The sequence below is a fragment of the Aotus nancymaae genome, unplaced genomic scaffold (genome assembly GCF_030222135.1).
Source record: "Aotus nancymaae isolate 86718 unplaced genomic scaffold, 86718_ANA_hifiasm-v0.15.2.pri h1tg000049l, whole genome shotgun sequence".
NCBI classification, from domain to species: domain Eukaryota; kingdom Metazoa; phylum Chordata; class Mammalia; order Primates; family Aotidae; genus Aotus; species Aotus nancymaae.
The window spans coordinates 16,066,628-16,089,478 of NW_026988463.1; the positions used below are offsets into that span (position 1 = coordinate 16,066,628).

General features: G+C 44.2%; 1 non-coding gene across 1 annotated transcript; it reads right to left on the reverse strand.

Moving 5' to 3' along the window:
* Positions 1-7,756: 7,756 nt before the first annotated feature.
* Positions 7,757-7,835, reverse strand: LOC135269153 (small nucleolar RNA SNORD66). The gene has a single exon (XR_010337456.1). It is a non-coding gene; the product is annotated as a small nucleolar RNA SNORD66 (small nucleolar RNA).
* Positions 7,836-22,851: the final 15,016 nt, after the last annotated feature.

Sequence of the window (22,851 nt, forward strand, 5' to 3'; positions counted from 1 at the left end):
AGTGCCGGCTGGTCATCACCAAGGCCAGTACTCCTTTTCCCTGACCATGCCGAGTGCCAGCTGGTCATCACCAAGGCCAGTACTCCCTTTCCCTGACCGTTCCGAGTGCCGGCTGGTCATCACCAAGGCCAGTCCTCCCTTTCCCTGACCATGCCGAGTGCTGGCTGGTCATCACCAAGGCCAGTACTCCCCTTTCCCTAGTGGAAGGTCCCCTGATTACTGCTTACCTGAACACCTGCTCTTCCTTCAATCCCCAGTTCTCTGCACTCCCAGCCCTGGGAACAGAGATCATATGTCTGTGTTATACAGTAGGGAAGAGTATGGGCTCTGCGTTTAGACTCTGACTCTGCCCCCTTGTTAGTTGAGCCACTGTGAGCAAGTCATTTCACTTCACTAAATTGTTTGCCCTTTTGTACGTTGGGGTTGCTAAAAGTACCTTACCTGTGTAATTGTAGAGAGGATTAGGTGGATTAATAGCCACAGCACAGTAAACACTCACAAAATGCTAGCTACTATTAAACATCAAGATTATGTTGGTTGCAAGGAACAGAAACTCATTGGAAGTTATTTAGGCAATAAAAGGGGAGAATTCTTTGGGAGGCCGAGGCGGGTGGATCACGAGGTCAAGAGATCGAGACCATGCTGGTCAACATGGTGAAACCCCGTCTCTACTAAAAAAAAAATACAAAAAATTAGCTGGGCATGGTGGCGCGTGCCTGTAATCCCAGCTACTCAGGAGGCTGAGGCAGGAGAATTGCCTGAACCCAGGAGGCGGAGGTTGCGATGAGCCGAGATCGCGCCATTGCACTCCAGCCTGGGTAACAAGAGCGAAACTCCATCTCAAAAAAAAAAAAAAAAAAAAAAAAAAAAAAAAAAAAAAAAAAAAAAAAGGGGAGAATTTACTGACTCTCATAACCAACCCCAGGAAGATAGGAGAGCAGTTGAGTGGCAGGGGCAACTGGAAGGAGACCATTCCCCATGTCTGTTATATATATATATATATATATATTTTTTTTTTACCATAGTGATTTTTTTGTTTGTCTGTTTATTTGGTTTCTGGTTGGTTCTTCCATTTTTTTTTTTTTTTGGCTGGAACAATGGCTGCCAACAAACTTCACTGTTTCATAATGGGAGACCTTCTCATGTGGTTACAGTGTGAAAAAAATCCCAGGGAAGGACTCTGATTGCTTCAGGTCAGATTACATAGCCACCCATGCGGCCAAGTCAAGGGCTGGGGTACTTAGGTGGGTCAGGGGGTTCTGGGTAGTTAAAAATAATGCCGTCTGCCTTATCTAAATGTTGTTTGCACTGTGCCTGGCACTTGGCGGAAATTAAATTCCCCTTTTTCCCTTTCCCTTTCTGTTTGATCCTCATGCCTACTTTTTATTACATAAAAGAGTAATCCAGAAAAGAAAGTCAGCTCACCAGAGACACTGGGTAGGGAGAAAAGGCTTTTTAGAGGATATTAGGTAGGAGTGGTGGCTTTGGATGGCAAAATCTCTGCATGAAAGGAAGACATTACAGCCTAAGGCTACTTGGGAGATCTGAGTCAAGCAGCTCTGTTCCTTGCTGAGGACAAAAGAGATTTCAGGCAATGACTCATATTTGTTTGGAGAGCTAATTGACAAGACATATTAAGAGTCTTAGCAATTGTTTATACTTTTTGATCCAACAAATTCACTTCTAGAGTGTCAAGAACTGTGCTGGTCTAAGATATTATCCTACATGGAATCTCACAAGTTAGCCTGTCAGAGTTGTATGGATGTTGGCAGAAGACATGAGACTCTGGGTTCAGAGATAAAGGACTTTATTTTTCATGGCACAACAGGAAGCTTGAGCTTCATGTCTGCACCAGATCCCCTTGACCGCCAAGTCCCTCAAGGGTGACACAGGTTGACATGGTTTAGCTGTGTCCCTACCCAAATCTCATCTTGAATTGTAGTTCCCACAATCTAATGCATCATGGAAGGGACCTGGTGGGAGGTAATTTAATCATTGGGGCAGTTACCTTCATGCTGTTCTTGTGATAGTGACTGAGTTATCACAAGATCTGAGGATTTTAGAAGGAGCTTTTTCCTCTTTTGCTCATTCTTCTCCTTGCTGCTGCCATGTGAAGGACATGTTTTTACTTTCTCTTCTGCCATGATTGTAAGTTTCCTGAGGCCTCTCCAGCCCTGTGGAGCTGAGTCAATTAAACCTCTTTCCTTTATAAATTACTTAGTCTTGGGTAAATTTTTTTTTTTTTTTTTTAAACAGAGTCTCATTCTGTCACCCAGGCTGTAGTGCAGTGGTGCAACATTGGCTCACTGCAACCTCCACCTCCTGGGTTCAAGCCATTCTCCCATCTCAGCTTCCTGAGTAGCTGGGATTACAGGTGTGAACCACAATGCTTGGCTAATTTTTTATATTTTAGTAGGTATGGGATTCACCATGTTGCCCAGTCTGGTCTTGAGCTCCTGAGCTCAGGCAGTCTGCCCACCTCAGCCTCTCAAAGTGCTAGGATTACAGGCATGAGCCACCGTGCCTGGCCTCGGGTATGTTTTTATTAGCAGTGTGAGAACTGTGTAATACGCAGGTGGATGCAGGTAGAATCTGTGCATGCAGTGGATTTGCATCACAGCTGAGGAACCCCAAGTTTAGGGATCTTGATCTTTTCAACCTTTACCTGGATGGAGGGAGATGTTATCATTATAATCCCCCCCCTTTTTTTTTTTTTGAGACGGAGTCTCACTCTGTTACACCCAGGCTGGAGTGCAGTGGCATGATCTCAGCTCACTGGAACCTCTGCCCCTCAGGTTCAAGCAGTTCTCCCATCTGTCTCCCTAGCAGCTGGGATTACAGGCACCCACCACCATACCAAGCTAATTTTTTGTGTTTTTAGTAGAGACAGGATTTCATCATATTGGTCAGGCTGGTCTCAAACTCCTGACCTTGGGTCATCTGCCCACCTTGGCCTCACAAATCGGTGGGATTATATTATCATTATAATCCTAATCAGCAAAGAAATCTGTCTTCTGCTATATTATTCCTATCTTCTAATGCTATTAGCTATATAAACATTCTTATAAAGATGGTCTAGAACAAAAGCTGACACGAGATGTGCAGAAATATAAGAGACACATGGGGAATTGTTACATAGCATAGAGAATCTTTCCTAAGGAAACTATATCTGAAACACACAGAAAATTTATTCGTAAAGCAACAAAAGTTCAACATTAGGGGCAGAGGTTAAACAGAGTGTAACAATATTGGGATATCCTGCTGTTTCTAAACATGTTTCTGAAGATCTTGGAATAGCGAGTGGAAATGTTCAACGTAAAATGTAAAGTAGAATAAAAACGAGCTGCAAAAATTGAATATATGTTTTTATTAACTATGTAGGAACATCTATTCTAGAAAAACTTGGAATGGAGACTTGCTAAAATGTTCATAGTCTTTCTCTGAGCAGAGAGTCTAGGGTCAATTGTTCTTCATTTTGCTTTTTTTTTTTTTCAGTTTTTCTATAATGAACATGTATTACTTTTATAATAGAAAAAAACAAGATAAATTATTTCTGAAAGCAGTGCCCAGCATCCAGAAGCTGGCAAAAACAAGAGAAGAAAGCATAAAATAAGCAGGGAGAAAAGGTTTCAGTTAAATTAGATGTCCAATTAAGAGATTAGCTTGGCTGCAAAATATCTTTTTGACAGACAATTAGTTCTGGGCAAGTCAAACGTTTCAACAGTGTGTTCTTCTGGGGCAATTACAGTAATTCATATTTGATGTGCAGAAGTGTTGTGGTAATTGGGAAAGTTCCCCAAAAGGCAGTTGAAACTGGGCTGGTTGTGTTTGCAGAAGTTAAGTCATACCCTTGACAAGCCATCTAGCTGAGTCTACTGAAGAGGCTTTGGGCTGCGGGATTTTAAGATGAAATTTTCCACTGGCGGTAGTAAGTTATGTCGGGAACAGAATAGAAGGGTCAACAGTGAAAACATGAACAGGATTTATTATAATATAAATACAGTTGGACCTTGAACAAGATGGATTTGAACTGTGGAGGTCCACTTATATGTGGATTTTCTTCTGCCTCTGCCACCCATGAGATGGTGAGACCAAGAGCTCCTCTTTCTCCTCCTCCTCGATCTCCTCAATGTGAAGACAATGAGGTTGAAGACGTGTATGATGATCCACTTCCGCTCAATAAATAACAAATACATTTTCCCTTCCTTATGGTTTTCTTAATCATATATTCTTTTCTCTACCTTATTTTATTGTAAGAATACAGTATATAATCATATAAAATACAAAATATGTGTTAATTGACTGTTTATATTATTGGTAAGACTTCTGGTCAACAATAGTCTATTAGTAGCTCCATTTTGGGGGAATCAAAAGTTATAGGTGGATTTCCAACTGTGCAGGGGGGTTGGCATCACCATCACAGTCATTGACGAGCCAACCATTGTATCAATAACAATCATACCACACATATTTTGAGTGCCACACATTGCATTAAGTGCTGATGTACCTAGATACATAAGTGCAGTAGATTATGATCGGAGTTTCCATCTTACAGATGAGGAAACTGAGGGCAGAGAAGTCAATTGACTTGTCTGAGGTCATACAGCCAGTTAGTAATAGGGCTGGAATCTGAATCTATGCCCCTAGAGCCCTTGTTCAATGCTCCTGGACTTACGTGTTAGATATTTTTGGAAAATAACAATGTTTTATACCTTTTTCTTTACTTTCCTAGATAAGGTCATTTAATTTCCTTCCATGGCAAGCAAAGTATGTTGTATTTGCTACATTTGAGAGGGAAAAAGCTGAAGTTCATAATGGATTAGAAATTTCCCAAGTTTACACAGTGAAAGAATGAGAACTTTTACTTTTTGAAATAGCTTTTATGTCAATGCTGTTTGTGAATTTAAGTTGGCAATGTCTTTTATATTCCATGAACCTGAATGAGAGGTGAGGTGGTAGATTAGCCAAAACTCTCTCAGCTACATTTTGCTATTGTTCTATGCATGTTTGAAGCCCCCAGATAGACTGGACTTCAAGTATAGCTGGATCCAGGTGCTTAAATGGTATGCTTTGGAATCTGCCTGATTTCTACTTCTCAGGTCTCTTTTCATCCGTGTCAGCTTCATTATCAGGCCCTCTCCTTGCGCCTTCAGCAGCTACTGACTTACCTCTTACCATTTAGTAACCCCAGGGGAAAATGAATTTACCTTTGCCAAAAGCGTTGGCATAAGAAGCTGACTCTCATTGGATGGTAAGAGTCAGGTGCCCATCTCTTAACCAATTATTGTGGCTATGGAAGTAGAAGAGGCTGATTAGTCAGTCCTGGTCACGTGCTCAGCCCTAGCTTTAGAGGATGGTGTCGACCCTATCCAAACTCCATGAATGAACAAAGAAGGAAGGACCGCTGTCCAAAAGTAAGCAGAAATGCTATTTCCAGGAAAGCAGAATGAGAGTGTAGGGGGCAGGGGCAGGGTGGGTGGGGAGGGGATTCAGGGTGTGGGAGCTAGAATGGAATTAGCTCTAAATAGCTGGAGTTTGGAGGATGTAATTGAGTGTGAGCTGAATGCTGAAAGCAGAGTTTGCAAGATGGTGTGTTAGCCCAGTTCTCCTGAGAAACAAACTCCAATACAGGATTACACATATGTGATTTTTATTAGGGGAGAAGAATCTTGAGAGAAAATGGAGAAGGTGCCAGATGAAGCTGGGAGAACCTGAGACAGTAATGCAAGTCTGACCCCAAGTGAAGGAGAGAGGGAAAAAAGTCAGGGTGGAAACACCATAGGGAAGTCCCTAAGCCAAAGCTGGGGACAGAGGAATCCTGTGTCTCCCGGGGAGGGGTCTGCTCTAATGTCCCTGCCATGCTCGGTCATTAGTCAGGGGCACCCCATGGGAGGAAGCATATGGATCCCCAGCACAGCAGCTGGGGTCCTGGTTAACTACACTCCCTGTAGAGGGAGGTTGATGAGGCCCATTCTCATGGTGAGCCATGCAGCACTGGCCTGGCAGAACATTTCACTAGATTCACACATTGAAAAAAAAATAGTATTTACATTAAAACAAAAATCAAGGCCGGTTGCAGTGGCTCATGCCTGTAATCCCAGCACTCTGGGAGGCCGAGGCGGGCAGATCACTTGAGGTTAGGAGTTTGAGACTATACTGGCCAACAAGGGGAAAGCCCATCTCTATTGTAACTACAAAAATTAACTGGATGTGGTGGCATGCGCCTGTGATCTCAGTTACTCAGGAGGCTGAAGCAGGGGAATGGCTTGAACCTGGGAGGCAGACGTTGCAGTGAGCCCAGACTGCACCACTGCACTCCACCCTGGGTGACACAAGGAGACTCTGTCTCAAAAAAAAAAAAAAAATCAGTTGCCAGCATTCAACAATCTATGTATTTTACATCTTTAAAAAGCCCTGGATTTTCTGCTTCTCTCTAAAAAATAGTGGCAGTTTGGCAACATTGGGCCTCCATTTCCACAAATCTTGAAAAACCAAGCCTCAATTTCTTCTTACATGGGGTGTGTGCTCCCCAGTTTGCCTCGGTCTCCACCAGGCCCTGTTGCCCTAATCTCTACACTTCACTCATTTGTGTTACTTGTCTGTCCCCTGTGGGCATTTAAGTTTGCAGCCTTGCCTTAAATTCATCTGAGAAACGGAGACTATGGGAGTCACGTTCAGCCATAGAATCTAATGGGCGGGAGCAAAGCTGGAGACTGGGTGATTAGGCTAGAGGTTGATGAAGCAGGAATAGAGCAGGTAGCCGGAGCCTGAGCAGAGTCAGGGCTTGTCAGCCTTTCTGAGAGCTTCTTTGCTGGCTGGGTGAAGTCACTGAGAGCCTAAGCAGAGGGTGCCAGTTCTAGCCTTCCTGGAGAAATCTTAGTTGAGATGGATGTCTGAGCTGGTGGACATTGCCCTCGTGTCAGGCCAGTCTAGGAGTCACAGCAATATTTGGACCCTGGCTGAAAGTTGTTTCATCCCATCTCACTTTTCAGCAATGTGGACCAGCATGGGTTTAGGTTGTTTTAATTGCTCAGTACCCTTTCGTTTAGGTGCGGTCCTTTCCTCTTCCACGTGGTTCAGGAAGGCTGCCAATCCTGGAGCTCTTTCTTCTCCTATGAAATTCATGGGTGTCTTAGGCTGGGTTTTCCCACAGGCAGATCCTGTGATGAGGATGTGCATGTGAATGGTTTATTTGTAGGGTGACTCTGAGAAGCTCCAGTAGGAGAATGGGAGTATATTAGTCAGGGTTCTTTAGAGAAGCAGAACCAATAGAATAGCATCTGTGCACACACACACACACACATGCACACATATGTATGCATATACATATATCCATATACACATATGTATGTGTATGTATATCTATATGTACTTTTATATATATGTGTGTGTGTATATGTATGTGTGTGTATATATGCGATTATGAAGGCTGACAAGTCCTAAGACCTGCTGGATGCGTCAGTAAGCTGGAGATCCAGGAGAGCCAATGGTATAGTTCCAGTCTGAAAGCCAGAAGGCTCGAGATCCAGAAAGAGAAATGTTTCAGTTTGAGTCTAAAGGCAGGAACATTTTGACAGTTCAGTTTGAAGACCTTTGGGCAGGAGGAAATCTCTCTTACTCAGGTAAGGGTCAGCCTGTTGTTCTATTTCAACCTTCACCTGATTGGATGAGGAGCACCCACACCTGGAGTGCAACCTGCTCTCCTCAGTCTACCCATTTAAATGTTAATCTCGTCCAAAAACACCTTCACAGGAACACCCAGAATGATGCTTTACCAATTATCTGGGCACTCAGGGGCCCAGTCACGTGACACATAAAATCAACCATCACAGGGCAAAATGAGACAAGGAAATTTAAACCAAAACAGAGCAAGGTAATGAGTGAGTTACTTTTATGGGTAGCCGGGGCTTGATCCTTTTGGTGAGCTTGGGTTGATGTGTGGAACCCACCTCAATGTGTCCCACCTGAGTGTTGAAAAAGCTGAGATATTTATCTTTCATCGCTCATCTGATGTTGACCAGGGGATGCGCTCAGGGACTTTGACATTCCAGAACTTCTGGCCTGTCTTGCCTTGGCCAAGAAAAGGCCTTCAGGTGGGGAGTCACAGGTGCTTGCAGAGGGATTCCTTCAGCTTGTGTGGGATGGGGAGGGTCCAAGGGGCAGGGGCAGGCATTGCCAGTGTCTGCTATGGTGGGTAAGTGGCATATGTCTGGTGAAACGTCAGGCTCCATCCGCCCAGCAGTGTTGGGCCATGGAGCAGCACATGCATCAGAAGCTTCCCTGGGGATTAATTTATTGTGGTTCCTGAACAGAGAGGATATAAATCTGGAGCTGCCAACCTCTACTTGTCCTCCCACATGGAGAGAGATGGAGAATAAGGCTGAGCAAAGAGAAACAAAGAAGAGAAATGGAGCGATAGAGAGAGAGAGAGTATATGTGTGTCTCGGTGCCAGTGAGTCCTGTTTCTAGTCCCTGGGGCTCTGGTCCTTGTCCCTTCCTGTCTTAGTCTGTTTCTGCTACAGTAGCAAAATACCTGAGACTACGTTAACTTATGTAGGACAGAAACTTACTTCTCACAGTTCTGGAGGCTGAGGAGTCTGGGATCAAGACACAGGCACATTTGGTGTCTGGTAAGGGGCTCTGTTCCTTGCTTCTAAGGGGGTGCCTTGTATCCTCTGGAAGGTATGAATGCCGTATCCTCACATGTGGAAGGGCACGGGCAAAAGGGCCAAGGTTAGTTCCCTCGACCCCTTAATAAGGCATGAATCCATTCCTAAGGGCCAAGTCCTCCTGACTGAATCTCTTCCTAAAAGGCCTCACCTCTTAATATCACTGCAATGGGGATTAAGTTTCAACATGAATTTTGGAGGAGACACATTCAAATCTTAGCACTCCCTTTCCGTAAATGACCTCAGCTGGATAAACCAGTGTGTTCATTTCTTGATTAATTTAGCTAGCGTTAGGTTTCTGGGCATGCAACCGAAAACCCTTACTAACAGTTATTGTGGTGGGACAGGGATGGGGGAAGGGAGATTGGGATTGAGAGAGCGATTGCCCTGGGCCTAAGAGCTTTCTCTTCTTATTACATCCCAGTGCCTGAGATTTAAGTTGCTGGAAGGAAGATGAGTTTATGGTGGAAATTTGTAACCGACCATTAACTAGAATGGCACAGCTAAGCCCCTGTGCCTGACCAATTGTTAGGACTTAAGGAAATAGCAATAAAGAAAGAGCTTTGAGTTTCAGAGCTTAATTAGCCATCTTTTCCATCCTGACTTTCAGTTTTATGACTCTAGCTTCTAGGATAGAATTTTATTGTACTCAAATACAAATTAAACCCAAACAAGGACTCTCCCCCTGTTTCTGCTTCTTCAATTTAAATTTATTCTTTGTAGGGTGACACTAAGTACCACAGTACTGTCATATGTAAGAACTGTAAATTTTTTAAAAAGAGAGACAGAGCAAGCGTTTATCATTGTGATCTCTTTTCTAAATGTGATGAGAACTTAGGTTAATTAAAAAAAATAAAGTTAATGGCACTGTTTTTTTGCCTTAAGAAATGCAGGAGTTTTATCTGAAGTGCTCTGAGAATTGGCACCCTAAAATCTGCAATGATGAGAAATAACAGTAGCTACCGTTTGTTGAAAAATCTATTAGTACCATGCTAAGTCCTTCACCTTCAATATCGCTAACTGTCCTGAGACACTTGAAGGATGGTTGGTCTCAGTTTCCGTGTGTGCAAAACGTGGCTCAGAGAAGACTTAATTGATGTTTCAAAGATAAAATGATAGGAACTGGAGTCAGTTTGCATTAAGACCTTTTGAACTCCAAAAAATCTATTTAGGTGCTTCCAACTTGAAAAGGGTATGTTTTGTATGCTGGATATGGGTTTGGTGGAGGTGCTGGTGTATATGCTGTATGTTTCAGTGCTAGACATAGTGCTGGGTACTGCACATAGTAGGTACCCACTAGCATTTCTGTTCAGCGAATTTAGAGTATGTGACTGACTCAAACTTCATTAGGTTGAAGGGGAATTTATCTTTTTACTATGTCTGAATAAAGCATTTATTAGGTAAAGTATATTTATATTGTATTTATGCCTCATGGAAATTGTATTTGGGTCTCTACAGATAACAAAGATTCTTATTTCTCTCTTGAAATTCAAAATAAACAGCCTTGGTGACATCTACCATAAATCCTCTGTTACAACCAGGTAGAGTATAAATAATTCCATAAAAAGAGAGGAATGCTGTCTTGCATTAGCACAGCACTTTACAGTTTAGAAAGTATTTGCTTGCCATGTTCCTTTTGATCTCCTGATTGGCTTGTGGGGTAGGAAGAAGAGGTACTGTCATTTCCATTTTCCTGGTGGGAAAAAAAGGTTTGGAGACGTTGGGTGACTTGCCCCAAGGTGACACTATAGTGAAAGGCTCAAAGCAGGACTTAGTTAGTTTGGGTGTTAGAATGGGTCAGAATGGGTGTCTTAGTCAGTTTAGGCTGTGTATTAGTCCATTCTTGCATTGTTATAAAGAAATTCCTGAGAATGGGTAATTTATAAAGAAAAGAGGTTGAATTGGCTCACAGATCTGCAGACTGTACAGGAAGCATGGCTAAGGAGGCCTCAGGAAACTTACAATCATGGCAGAAGATGAAGGGGAAGCTGGCATGTCCTACATGGCTGGAGGAGGAGGAAGAGAGCAAAGGGGAATGTGCTACACACTTTTAAACAACCAGATCTTGTGAGAACTCACTCGCTATCATGAGAACAGCAAGGGGGAAATCTGCCCCCATGATCCAATCACCTTCTCCAACACTGGGGATTACAATTCAACATGAGATTTGGGGAGGGACACAAATCCAAGCCCTATCGGGGTGCTATCACAAAGTAGTGTCAACTGGATGGCTTAAGCAACAGAAATCTGTTTCTTACAGTTTTGGAGGCTGAGAAGTCTCACAATCTGGCTGATGTAGCTCCCAGAGGACCCTCTTCCTGGCTTGCAAAAAGCTGCTTTCTCTCTGCATTCTCACATGAGGGAGGAAGGTGGAGCAGGGGTGGAGAGACAGAAAGAAGGAGAGAGAGAGAGAAAGAGAGAAGAGGAGAGACGGAGCAAGAAAGCAAGCCTTCTGGTGTCTTTTCTTATAAGGACACTAATTCCATCATGAAGATCTCACCCTCACGATCTCATCTAAACTGATAGTCTTTCAAAAAAAACCCACCTTATAATACCATCACAATGGAGGTTAGGGCTTCAACGTATCAATTTTGGGGGGGACACACTTCAGTCCATTGATTTAGGGTTCATCTGACTTACAGTTCACACTTCCTGGACAAGATTTTGGAATGTTGTAAAGCCTTCTCTGAAAAAAACAATTTTATTCCCCACCCAGGCATTTATAGCCCACTTTAGTAGTGCTCAGTTGCGTGCCTCTGATCTATATGCTAATTTTGGATCCGCCTTATCTCTTAAATAATCCGAGAGTTTGTGTGCAGATGCTTCTTGATTTGAAATCCTTATGTGCTTAGAACTAATGGGGTTGTAAAACACACTCCAGAATGTACCCTTCTCTAATTCAGCCTGATTTTCTCCCATCACTCCACATTAGCAGGGCTCCCACGCCCCTGCTTTTGATCAGGATTGATTGCCCAGCTGAAAAGCATCAGGAGAACCACTTAAGGTTCTTCTCCTGAGTGTTGGAGCCCAGGGTGGGCAGATTGGAGGGGGTAGGGGATTTGAAGTGGGGAAAGACATTTCAATTTCCTCCCGTTCACCTTGGCTTAGGAAGTTACATGCTGTCTGAAGGGTGGATCCCCATTTTATTGTTTATTTATTTTTACAAAACCAAGGGAAATCAACAGCAAAACACAAGATGAGCCTCTCTGCCTCTGATTGGAGCAGCTGTGCTCTCAGGTCGGAGCAGCCAACCCGGAAATTGGTGGCCAGCGGCTAAGGGTTGGGATGAGCAGACGGAGTGAATGCCAGCTCTATGTCTGATTATAAAAATTGTACTTGCTCCTTATGGAGAATTTTGAATTTAGAGAAATTATAAAAATGTAAAGTGTTATGAGTTTTTTGTCAGGCTGATCAGAAGTCATTACTGTGATAGACCTTCATTGCTTAATGAAAATTAATTTATCAGAAGTGATTTCCTTGATGATGCTAATATTTATTGAATGGTTACTCTAGGCTGAATTCTGGCTAAGAGCTGTACATATATATATGTACTTTTATTTTCCAAGTGAAGAAACAGGCTCAGAGAGGGTAAGAACTTAGAGTCACACAACAAATGGGTGAGGCAGCTAGAATTTGGGTTCAGATAGACTCTAGAGTTCAGGTTTTTCATTCCTTCAGCATCTACACATTATTCAAGAAATAACAAGATTCACTTTTGGTTTGAAGGGGAGTGCATGGGAGAGAAAGAAAAGTACCAAATGGGAAAAAGAGCAAGGAACCCAAACTCCGTTTGTGGTCAAGAGCTACATTAAAAAAGAATAAAGGCCGGGTGCGGTGGCTCACGCCTGCAATCCAGCACTTTGGGAGACCGAGCTGGGTGAATCACCTGAGGTCAGAAGTTGGAGACCAGCCTGACCAACATGGAGAAACCCCATCTCTACTAAAAGTACAAAAATTAGCTGGGCGTGGTAGTGCATGCCTGTAATCCCAGCTACTTGGGAGGCCGAGGCAGGAGAATCGCTTGAACCCAGGAGGCAGAAGTTGCGATGAGCCGAGATCACACCATCGCACTCCAGCCTGGGCAACAAGAGCAAAACTCCATTTCCAAAAAAAAAAAAAAACCAAAAGCAGGGGCCAGGTACAGTGGCTGGATTATGCCTGTAATCCGGCATTTTGTGAGGCCAAGGCAGGAGGATCACTTGAGGCCAGAAATTTGAGACCAGTCTGGGCAATATAGCAAGACCCCATCTCTACACATTTTTTAAAAAATTGACAAGGCGTGCTGGTGTGCACCTGTAGCCCCAGCTACTGGGGATGCTGAGGCAGGAGGATCGCTGGAGCCCAGGAGTTTAAGGCTGCAGTGAGCTACCATCCCACCACTGCACTCCAGTCTGAGCAACAGAATGAGAATCTGTCTCTGAAAAAAAACAAAACAAAGCAACAACAAAGCCAAAGCGAAGCCGGTGGTTTCAGGTGAGTGTTGCCCCTTCTGGACAGACATCAGTGGAGTGTGTGCCATGTTTTAATGCTGCTGCTGCCAGTGCTGAGAACATGGGCAACCCCTTTTGCCTATAATTTTTTGTTTTTTTGAGACAGAGTCTTGCTCTGTCACCCACACCCAGGCTGGAATGCAGTGGCTCGATCTCAGCTCACTGCAACCTCCACCTCCCAGGTTCGAGAGATTTTCCTGCCTCAGCCTCCCGAGTAGCTGGGACTACAGGTGCGCACTACCACACCTGGCTAATTTTTGTATATATATATATTTTTATTAAGACGGGGTTTCACCATGTTGGTCAGGCTGGTCTTGAAGTCCCGACCTCAGGTGATCCGCCTGCCTTAGCCTCCAAAGTGTTTGGATTACAGGCGTGAGCCACCACACCCGGCCTATTTTTGTATTTTTATTAGAGACAGGGTTTCACTATATTGGTCAGGCTGGTCTCGAACTCCTGACCTCAGGTGATCCATCAACCTTGGCCTCCCAGAGTGCTGGGATTACAGGCATGAGCCACCGTGCCCAGCCTGCCTGTAATCTTTAAAGTAATAGCATATTGGCTCTGAGGGTAGATTGAATTTTTTTTTAAACAGTTGGCAGTCATTTATAGCCAGGTCAGGTGAAAAGGGTAGATAATCAAGCTCATTACTACAATTTTTGTTGAAATAAAATTTATTTTTTAGTAATGAGATTGATTTTTTGTGTGTGACTCTGGAGGGCGGTTTGCTCAGAGCAGTGGTTTTCAAACTCTTAACAAACTATCCCTGAGAGGAAAAGAGAATGAATTCATACCCTGTGGAGTGTGGGCCAAAATAACCTCTGCAGGGGGAAATTTCCTTTGAAGTCTATGTTTTATCTTAGCTCTTTGTGAACTCTGCATTCTACTTTGGGCCGCATGTATTTAAAATTGCTATTCCTCTACTAAAGTCTATTCATGCTCCAGGAAGATGGTGATGTTTGTACTGTAGCTCCTTATGTGCCTGGGATACAGCAGCGCTCCCCAAGTATACCTGTTGGCCTAGTTTGAGACGCTTGGCTCTGTTACTGGGAGTCTCAAACTATGATCCAGCTGCTGGTTGTTCCTGAGGGCATTCTCTCTCTTTCTCTCTAACACTAATATTTTAAATAGGAAATACAGTTTCAAGCTTAAAAATAACATAATTAAAAAGTGTAGAACAGTCTCTTTTGGCTGGGTACAATGGCTCACACCTGTAATCCCAGTGCTTTGGGAGGCTGGGGTGGGCAGATCACGAGATCAGGAGTTTGAGACCAGCCTAGCCAACATGGCGAAACCCTATTTCTACTAAAAATACAAACATTAGCCAGGTGTGGTGGCGTGCACCTGTAACCCCAGCTACTTGGGAGGCTGAGGCAGGAGAATCACTTGAACTCAGGAGGCGGAGATTGCAGTTTGCCAAGATCGTGACATTGTACTCCAGCCTGGGCGACAAGAGAGAGACTCCGTCTAAAAAAAAAAAAAAAAGAAAAAAAGAAAAAAGCCTCTCATGTGTCCTTGTTCCCAGCCTTCCAGGTTTCCTCTGAGGTAGCCACATTCCAAGACGGCCCCAACGATCCCTGCGTGCTGCCATTCACACCCTTGTATAGTTCCACGCCGGAAAAACCCATGTCGGATCTTGTGTAACCAATGCTGAGGAAATGACGTGATGTCACTTCTGCCATTACATCATCAAAGACTGCAGCTTCCATCGTTGGCTCTTTCTCTCTCTTTCTTGGATCAGTCGCTTTGGAGGCAGCTGGCTGCCGTATTACGAGGACACTCAGGCAATTTATGGAGAAGCCCATGCAGTGAGGAATTGAGGTCTCTGTCTAAGAGCCAGTAACGAACAGAGGCAACCACACGAGTGAGCCTGGAAGCATAGCCTTCAGCCCCAGAAACTCTCAGATGACTGCAGTCCTGGCTGACATCTTACCTGCAGCCTCATGGGAGACCCTAAGCCAGAACCACTTAGCTGAGTAGGTTTGTGGGTGCCAGATCCACAGACAATGAGATGATAAATGCTTGTTTTATATTTAGTTTTAGTGACTACATCGTAGGTATATATGTTTATGGGTTACATGAGATATTGCAGGCATGCAATGTGTAATTATCACATCAGGCTAAATGGGGTATCTATCATCTCAAGTGTTTTCCTTTGTGTTACCATCTGATTATTCTCTTTTGGTTGTTTTAAAATGTACAATTAAATTATTTTAATGATAGTCACCCCATTGTGCTAGCAGATACTAGGTCTTATTCATTCTTTCTATTTTTTGTACCATCATGGCTCACTGCAGCCTCAACCTCCTGGGCTCAATTGATCCTCCCATCCCAGCCTCCTGAGTAGCTGGGACTGTATGCACATGCCACCATACCCAGGTAATTTTTAAAGATTTTCTTGTGGAGATGGGGTCTTCTTATATTGCTCAGGGTGGTCTTGAACTCATGGGCTCAAGTGATCCTCTAGCCTCAGCCTCCCAAAGTGCTGGGATAACAGGCGTGAACCACTGCACCTGGTCAATGGTGCATATTAAAAAGAATGATATAAATACTGATGCCTAACATTTATAGAGTGTTTTTTCATGTCAGGCACTGTATCAAGCACTTTACATGCATATTTCATCGATAAAATATTTGCATTTTTATGTCTTATCACTAGTAAATCCTTCTCCTCCCAGAAGGATTTAAAAATCCCCAAACCACGGCTAACTTCCTGTGAAATGGCTTAGTGGGCAAAAAATGAGAATAAGGAGAGTGTGAGTCCGTGTCTCCTGCCCAGAGATGAGGGAGCTTCTCTTTTCTGTGCATGAAGGAGACAATGGGATATGGGATGATGCTGAACCTTTGAAAGTTCCTGCTAACCTCCAGGTGGAAGGAAAGGGCCCACAGTGATCAATACATGTGTTTGCTACTTTTTGGGTGGGTTTGATAACCTACCCTTGCCTCTGTTGGGGTAGGTTATCTACACTGTCTGCCTGGGGTCCAGATTCCTGGCACTGATATGACTTCTTGGCTCTCTTGAGCCCTGAATCTACTTCAAATTCAGAAAGCCCCAAGACTTCTGGACTCTGTAATTACTCTGGGCTTTGGAGAATGGTTTCCTTGCGAGCAAAATAATGGTGGAAACTCATACTGATGAAGGAGACGCACAAGAGTGTAGAGGAAGATTGCTGTTTGCTGTTGCCGCCGGTGACTTGGGTGAGATTAACTCTCCAAAGAGCATTGGCTCTTCTGTGGCTGCAGGATCTGGGTGAAGGAGATTCTTGTCGTCTATCCTATCACTAGGTAGTATCTGTCTCAGTCCATTTTGTGCCGCTATAATGGAATACCACGGACCAGGTAATTTACAATGAATAGAAATTTACTTGGCTCACAGTTCTGGAGGCTGGAAAGTCCAAGGTTGAGAGCTTACATCTGCTGCATCGTGGCATGGCTGAAGGCATCACAATAAAGCAGGAACGGCCACAAGACAAACCTCTTGAACACTGAACTGGGAAGGAAGGGGTGATTTATTTGGCTGGGAGCAGGGTGGCATAGCTGCCTTACAGCCAAGCTCAGCTCATAAAGAAAATCCCTGCCCTTTTAAAGGCTTACAACTCTAGAAATTACATGTGACAGTGTCTTGATCCATGAAGTAGGCATGGGGTATGTGACTTAGGTGGGGGTTTGATTGTGTTTAAGTAAAAACAATGCCTTTGGAAAGACTCCTCCATACCGTATCTGTGATCTATAGATGGGATTGTGGTTAGCAGTAGGGGTCTTATCCTTAACTGGGCTAGTGGTGCCAACCAGTCCCTCCTCTGGTTAACTTCTAACTTCTCCTTTTGAGATGCAGTGTAGAATGCCAAAGGTGATTAAGGGTCTCCTTCCTCAACACGGGTGAGCGAGAGGGTGAGACGGAGCACCTACTGCTGTGAAAACCAACCTGCTCCCACGATAAAGGCATTAATCCACTCAGAAGGATGGTGTTCCCATGACCCAAACACCTCTTAAAGGTCTCACCTCTCAACACTGTTGCATCAGGAATTACGTTTCCAACACATGAACTCTGGGGAACACATGCAAACCACAGCAGTATCCGTGCCAGATATTTTGTATTTGCTCCTTTACATCCACTGCCTAACTCCATTTCCTGCTGTTGGAAATGGGTTTATGACATCGGGAAAAATCCACACTGAGAAATGGATCACTCAGCAAGACTAGTTTACTTCCTGCAGGAAGGGTGCAACTTGCCAGCAGTCTTGCCACGAGAGCACCCCTGAACAAGGGAGACGGGGACATTTATAACTTTCATAACCTGACGCAGTCACCCTACCGCTGTGTCCAGTTTCCATTGGCCAGAACAGGACCTCACATTCTATGCTTGACCCGATTGGCTAAAAACTTGGACATTTTCTAAAGAAGTAAAGGCAGAGGAGAATAAAGGAAAAGTTGAAGTAACTTAAGGAATGCTTAGAGAAGGGATAACACTTCCAAATACGGAAGCGGAATAAGCTTTGACCTAAGACTTGCCTGGGCTTGTCCAGACCCGTCAGGGCAAATATCTAGGTTAAAGTGTAAGAACTAAGAACACAGGATGCACTTGTTTCTTTACGATGACTAACAGCTTCTTTAAGATTATTAGTGAAAGCTTTAAAGTAAATTAACCTTTGAAGAAACTATTATTTATTCATAATGAACTGAGAGGAAAGCTTTGAAGAGGAACCTTTTATTTCTTCCTATTTCCTACACCTGCTTTGTATCCCAGGAGGCTGACCTCTATGGACTGCATCACATGGGCTCCCCCAACCTCCTGGGGTGGGGATCATAGAATACTAGAGGGTGGGAGGAGACAGGGTTTGGGGTATTGATTTCTGTGGCTCCTTCCAGTTGGGGTGCCATAGGTTGGAACTTCCTGCCAGGCAGCTCTCTTTCCCTGAAGACTGTGACTACTTTCTTTGGGTTCCGTAACTATTTCCCCTCCAGGTCTAGGGGTGGTAATGGCTCCTATTGTTCCTAGTTAGGGTTACTGTAACCTTCCTTTTTTAAAAAAGAATTCCACTCATACAGCTATATATAGCCATTTGCTAAACTCTTCTCAGTTACCCCATTTGAGTTCATTATGTCTTTCCCGCCACAACCTTGATCGGTATAGTATCCCAGAGAAGGGAATTCACTTAACTTTTTCACTCTTTTATTCATTCATCAAACTTCCCATCAACACTGACTCTGTGCTAGGACTTGTGCTGAGGCTTTTAAGAAAGAGACAGGATTTCTAGTCTATGTGCCTGAGTTCTCTGTTGTTCATCCCAGAAACTGACTCTTAACAAAGAAAGAGAACGTGCCGAGGGCATTGCTGAAGGGCTAGCCTCGGAAAAGCACCAAGGTGGCTCCAGAGGGCGAGACAGCAGCAACTCCTCCAATGGCATGTGTTAGAGTTAGGCTGATCCGGAGACCCCAGCTGTCCCTGCAGAGAATTCATGGCCCAAGAGGGCCTGTGTTCTTGCATCATGAGTTAAGGTGCCAAGAGAGATCACCTGATTGGCTGATCCAGAGTCACATGGTTGGGGGAGGGCATGCAAAGTGGGGGGCTCACCACAGGGGTCAGAGATAAGGCTGCTCCTTGCAGCTCTGTTTTTTGCAGCTCCTCTTGGGCCCTCCCCAGTCCAGCCACCGCCCTCGAGGCCAACAAGGGTGAATTGTGTCAGAAGCATTCCATGCAAGGAAATAACAACTTGAAATCCACACGTATTTGTTAGTAAGTAACAGAAACCTGAAATTGCTTAAACAATATGGGGCATTGTTCTCTCACATTAAAAGGAGTCTGAGGGTAGATGACTCTAGGGTTGGTTTATTCAGTAGTTCAGTTTTATCACCAAAGACCTGGGCTCTTGCCATCTTTCTGCTCTGACTTATGGAGCCAGGGCTTTGTGTCAGTGTTTTCCTCTAGTGGTCACAAAATGGCTGCCACAGCACCATACAGCACATCCTCACATAGCAATGTTCAATGTCCAAAGATCAGAAGAGAAAATGTGTCTTCCTTGTGTCCATTTTTGACAGCAAGGAGGAAATTTCCATCGACTCTCCTGGGTCACAGTGGGTCACATGCCTATTCCTAAAGCAATCACTAGACAGGGGTTCAGTATTACTATGATTAGTTTCGGTCAGTTAAGAATCACTCCTTGAGGCTCAGAAGGTGCCCAACTTCTCCTAAAGCATGTGACTGTTCTGTGCTTTAAAAATTGGGGTTCTCTTAGCAAAGAAGAAGAGAGGCTCTTGTTTTGACAAGCAATTGTAGCATCTACCAAAGTGTAGGAAAAGCTTGTGGGGTGTGGTGAGTGATGAGGTTGGAGACTGAGAAGGTTCTAGAACATGACATTCTGGTGAACCCAGGAATCTCAAAAGTCACCCAGAGTCTGTTGGTGGCAGAGGAATTGAGGCATCTAGAGACATCTAGGCAGAGTGATTGAGGCATCTCATTTTCTACATAGAAAAGGAGGCATTTGCTCCACAAAAACCCTCCTGCTGATTCCAGGGACCTTTCGCTGTACAGACAACTTTATGGAATCAGTGACAACTTTGGCCTTATTGTCCCCACAGGGCCTAGAATGATGCCATCTTTGGGCTTTGTATCTGTGAGGCACTCAGCAAGGTACAAAGCATTTCCAAGTCCATGGTCTCATTTGCTCTCCACTTTGCAGTGGGGAAACTGAGGTTCAGGCAGACAAAGAGACCTGTTCAAGGTCACACAGCTGGAGAGCAGGAAACTCTGAGCTCAAGCCCAGATCTTTTAACCAAAGGTCTTAGTTCTCTGCCATCCTGCCTTCTAGATAACACCATACAGTCTACAGGGTAGAACCTCAATCATGATGTATGAAAAGTGTGAATAGATGCAAAAAAAGAGAAAAAGTTTAAAAAAGTTGTGCAAACTGGGTGCAGTGGCTCACACCTATAATCTCAGCAATTTGGGACACTGAGGCGGAAGGATCTCTAGAGGCCAGGAGTTTGAGACCAGCCGGGCAACCATAGTGAGACTCCTTCTCTATAAAAAAATTTAAAAATTAGGCCGGGCGCAGTGAGTCACTCCTGTAATCCCAGCATTTTGGGAGGCCAAGGTGGGCGGATCACGAGGTTAAGAGATCAAGACCATCCTGGCCAACACGGTGAAACCCCATCTCTACTAAAAATACAAAAAAATTAGCTGGGCATGGTGGCATGCACCTGTGGTCCCAGCTACTCAGGAGGCTGAGGCGGAAGAATCGCTTGAACCCAGGAGGTGGAGGTTGCGGTGAGCCGAGATTGAGCCACTGCACTCCAGCGTGGTGACAGAGCAAGACTCAGTCTCAAAAAAAAAAAAAAATTTAAAACTTTGCTTGGCATAGTGGTATGCATCTGTAGTTCCAGCTACTTGGAAAACTTAGGTGGGTGGATTACTGGAGCCCAGGAGTTCAAAACCAGCCTGAGCAACCTAGAGAGACCCCTGTCTGTACAAAAATGAAAATAATTAGCAAGGTGTGGCAGTGCATTTCTGTAATCCCAGCTACTTGGGAGGCTGCAGTGGGAGGATTGCTTGGGTGCAGGAGGTCGAGGCTGCAATGAGCTGTGATCACACCACTGCACTTCCAGCCCGGGTGACAGAGTGAGACCCTGTCTCAAAAAATAAAGTACAAAAGTTGTGCAGAGATAAAAACCCAGTTGTGACTCTCATTGTGGACCCATAAATAAAGCAAAGTTATCAAATAGAGACGTAGGAGCTGCTGAACAGAACAGAACTCACTGGGTTTATGGGGCTGTGTCAAGCACCTCTGACAATGCCGGATACTTACCTAGCAGATGAATGACTTCATTTCTTACCCCAAATGCATCACTGGTGCGTACTATTTATGCAGATTGAAAGCCGTTCCCCCTCCTTTATTTGGTCCTGGGCCGTTTGTAACCATTTGATTTTTTTACCTTTTGACTTGACATTGTTCTTCATGGGACCATGGGATGGGATGCATTTCAATAAACAATACCAAAGTGACAGATTTCGGCTTTAAATAAAATTGTGTTTCACAAAGTGGGAGACACAGGCTTATAACTCACTGTCGGCTACAGACATTTCGGCAAAAATTATCTTTCAGGCTTTGATCTCCACTGTATCATTTTACTGAGTGGCCTCATGTGCTCTATCAATCAAACCCACTGAAGATGCAGGAGAATCACATTTAAAATCAAATACAAATCATAGATTCATCTGCCCAGGAGGAAGAGAAATGTGCCATGAATCCTAGTTTCAATCTTCCGTGATTACAACTGAATTAGTTTTTGAAAACTCCAGAGGATGGTTTTCCACTTCCCAACTTTCATATTATATTTTTTTTCGAAGGGGGTAATATTAGATCAGTAGAGAGATAGACTAAAGTGATTCAGCTGTGAGATCGGAGTCTCGCCTTCCATCTAATGGTAGGTTAGGGCCTTTTAATATTCCTCTGATGGGGATTCTTTATGTAGGAAGGGATGTTAAGAAGAAAGATGTTCTCTAAGAAGAAAACATTTAGACAAGGAGGATATGACCTCCCTCACTCAATCTCGCTGGCTTTCTTGGCATATGTGGGAAGAGAGGATGAACTAGAAAGGAAATATTATTTGCTGATCTCTTTTCTTTGTCTGAGGCACTTTGCACAGGCTGTCTCATTTGATAACCACATGCCCGTGTGAGGTGGGCAGTCCATACCATACTTTATAGAAGAGGAAACTGAGGTCAAGGAACATACTTATGGGCTGGGCGCAGTGGCTCATGCTTGTAATCCCAGCACTCTGGGAGGCCGAGGCAGGCGGATCGCGAGGTCAGGAGTTCGAGACCAGCCTGGCTAACACAGTGAAACTCCATCTCTACTAAAAATACAAAAATTAGCCAGGCATGGTGGCGTGTGCCTGTAATCCCAGCTACTCAGGAGGCTGAGGTAGAAGAATTGCTTGAATCGGGAGGTGGAGGTTGCAGTGAGCCAAGATTGTGCCACTGCACTTCAGCCTGGGTGGCAGAGCAAGACTCTGTCTCAAAAAAAAACATGCTTATGGCCGAGGAGCTGAGCCCAAGTCTCAGTGATGCTGAATAACATGGTTTTATTTTATTTTATTTTTCTTTATTTTATTGAGACAGGGTCTCACTCGGTCTCCCAGGCTAGAGTGCAGTGGCATCATCACGGCTCGGCTCACTGCAGCCTTGAGTTCCTAGGCTCAAGTGATCCTCCCACCTCAGCCTCCCAAGTACCTGGGACTGCAGGCATTCGCTATCATGCTCGACAGATTTTTTTTGCAGTTTTTGTAGCGACGGGGTCTTATTATGTTGCCTAGGTTGGTCTTGGACTCCTGCACTTGAGATCCTCCTGCCTCAACCTCCCAAAGTACTGAGATTACAGGCTTGAGCCACTGCACCCAGCCAATAATTTTTTTGAGAAAGAATGTTTCTTGTAGATTGTTTCCCCTCTCTATTATCTTAGTGTCTGGCACACAGTAGGTGCTTGAAAGCACTTATTTAGTGTCTAAGCCAGGGGTTGACAACCTTACTGTAAAGGCCCAGAGAGTGAATTATTTGAGGCTTTGCAGGCCATGTGCTCTCTGTTGCAACCATGCAGCTCTGTTGTTGCAGCACAAAAGCAGCCACAGACACTTTATTTATAAACTCGGAAATTGGAATTTCATATAATTTTCATGTCATGATCTATTATTCC